This window comes from Chiloscyllium plagiosum, chromosome 19, assembly GCF_004010195.1.
Source record: "Chiloscyllium plagiosum isolate BGI_BamShark_2017 chromosome 19, ASM401019v2, whole genome shotgun sequence".
In the NCBI taxonomy this organism is placed as follows: Eukaryota; Metazoa; Chordata; class Chondrichthyes; order Orectolobiformes; family Hemiscylliidae; genus Chiloscyllium; species Chiloscyllium plagiosum.
The window spans coordinates 44,420,778-44,423,575 of NC_057728.1; the positions used below are offsets into that span (position 1 = coordinate 44,420,778).

The 2,798-nt window shown below is 45.0% G+C and overlaps 1 long non-coding RNA gene across 2 annotated transcripts in view; it reads left to right on the top strand.

Moving 5' to 3' along the window:
* LOC122559394 overlaps positions 1 to 2,798 on the top strand; it is a 17,934-nt gene that overhangs the window by 2,180 nt on the left and 12,956 nt on the right. The gene's annotated exons all lie outside the window — the stretch shown is intronic.

Here is a 2,798-nt window from a genome sequence, read left to right on the forward strand (position 1 = left end):
GGGGTAGACCATTTAGGTCAGAGATGAGGAGAAACGTCTTCACTCAGAGAGTGGTGGCTGTGTGGAATGCTCTGCCCGAGTGGGCAGTGGAGGCCCAGTCTCTGGATTCATTTAAGAAAGAGTTGGATAGAGCTCTCAAGGATAGTGGAATCAAGGGTTATGGAGATAAGGCAGGAACAGGATACTGATTAAGGATGATCAGCCACGATCATATTGAATGGCGGTGCAGGCTCGAAGGGCAAAATAGCCTACTCCTGCACCTATTGTCTATTGTCTAAAGGAGAACCAAATGAGTTTCTCCGAAAATCAACAACAGTTTCGTGGTCATCATTAGACTCTTAACCCTAGATTTTGTTTTTAATTAAATACAAATTTGACCATCTGCCATAGCAGAATTCAAACCTGGGTTTCCAGAACATTACCAGGGTCTCAGGGTTAACACTGCAGCGATAATACCACAAGGCCCCTGCCTCCTCTACATCTCCTGACAGTGCAGCGAGAAATGTCAACATGTGTGAGGTGCTCAGGTACTAAAGTGGGTCTTGAACTCTTAACCGCTGTCTCAGGGAAAGTGTGCTACCACTGAGATAAAGGACAATTTCCTCCATGTTTAGGTCTTCCGCGGCGTTGGAAAGTTTGACTTTGAAAGATAAAAACCCATGACAATTCTGCAAATCCCTGCCTTTGATCAGTGTCATTAAATAATACAGCAGATGCCCACAGAACGTGATTTGAGACTGCGGTGTTATTCACTCCATTGTCACTGCTGTTTTCCAACAGCTCAAAGTCATTTAATAACTGAGTCATTTGTCTCAGTCAAATCCATCGAATTCAGCACCGCCTTCCTAACCTGCAATCTTCTTCCTGACCTCTCCGCCCCCACCCCAGTCTGACCTATCACCCTCACCTTGACCTCTTTCCACCTATCACATTTCCGACGCCCCTCCCCCAAGTCCCTCCTCCCTACTTTTTATCTTAGCCTGCTGGACAAACTTTCCTCATTCCTGAAGAAGGGCTTATGTCCGAAACGTCGATTCTCCTGTTCCCTGGATGCTGCCTGACCTGCTGTGCTTTTCCAGCAACACATTTTCAGCTCTGATCTACAGCACCTGCAGACCTCACTTTCTCCTCAGATATTTCAGACTATCTGATAATTTCCTGGCTGCACTGCAACAGTCTCCCCAAGATTTCACAGGGAGGTTCTTGCCATTGGCTGCACTCTCCACAGGAAGGGGCAGGGAAGCAATGAAGATCATAGCTTCAGCATTGGATCTATGACTTCGTCAGAGCGGCTTGGAGATGTCTGAGAATTAGTGCTGCAGGAGACAGAATCTCAACAGGTAGATGATGGTAAAAACACATTTTATTAATGCGACTTCACACCTGGCAGAACTGGTTGCCATTCCATGCCAGGAGCTTTGAGAAACACATTGCCTTATATGTTATCAGCAATTTTCCATCCAATGGTCAGTTATGGTCTGTAATGGCATGGAATAAACAATAGAAGATCACTACATCTTGCAGCTTGCTGATGTCCTGTTTGCCAGAGCTGGGAATTGTGTTCATTTCATTGACAGTAACAATCTCATAGGTATGGAGGACAGAGGTATCTCTACTATCAATAAAGTACATGCCATCATTAATTGTACCTGTATGTCATCCAGTGACCACCCAAAAAGTTTCCACTCTCTCAACATTCAACCACAACAAGGATATCTTTAATGGGTGTGATTGCTATCCTGCCTGCTCATGTGGCTACTTCATTCTTGATCAGTCCAACCTGTCTCAGATCTTCATTCCGACTCCAAGCCTTTACCAGGGATCTCACTGGTATCCTTCATGAAGATTTCTGCATCTTCTTTGTAACCATCAGATCCACATTACACTGCATTTATCTCTGGTTTGCTTCCAGTTCCTCGGGCTGGTGTGGCCAGAAACAAGGGAGATAATGGACTTGAACATGTGGCTGGGGAACTGGTGCAGGAAGCAAGGATTTAAATTCTTGGATCACTGGGGTATGTTTTGTGGTAAGCATAAATAATACAAGAGAGACGGTTTGCACCTTAATAGGTTAGGGACCAGCATTCTGGCAGGCAGGTTTGCTACTGCAACACAGCTACGTTTAAACTAAGTAGCGGGGGGAGGGGACAAACTGGATGTTTAAGAAGGAAAATGAAGGGAAAGTTAGAACAAGGGAAGTCAAGAAAGACAACTGTACCAATGAACCAGAAAACTCAAAAAGGGATCATGCTGTAAGGTTGAGTGAAATAGGAGTTGATGGGAAGGGTGAGGGCAGTAACAAATTAAAACTACTATATATGAATGCACGAAGCATTAGAAATAAGATGGATGAGCTTGAGGCTCTTTTGGAAATTGACAGATACGATATTGTGGGGATAACTGAGATGTGGCTTCAAGTGGACACGCCCTGGGAAATGAATATTCAAGGCTACATGTGCTATTGTAAGGACAGACTGACGGGCAGAGGAGGTGGGGTGGCCATATTGGTAAGGGATGATATTCAGTCCCTTGCGCGTGGGGACCTAGAATCAGGGGATGTAGAGTCAGTATGTATAGAGCTGAGAAATTCTAAGGGTAAAAAGACCCTCTTGGGAGTTATCTACAGGCTCCCAAACAGTCGTCTGGATGTCGGATGTAAGTTGAATCAGGAGCTGAAATTGGCCTGTCGCAAAGATGTTACTACAGTTGTTATGGGGGATTTTAACATGCCGGTTGACTTGGAGAATCAGGATGGTGTTGGACCTCAAGAAAGAGACTTTGTGGAGTGCCTCCAAGAT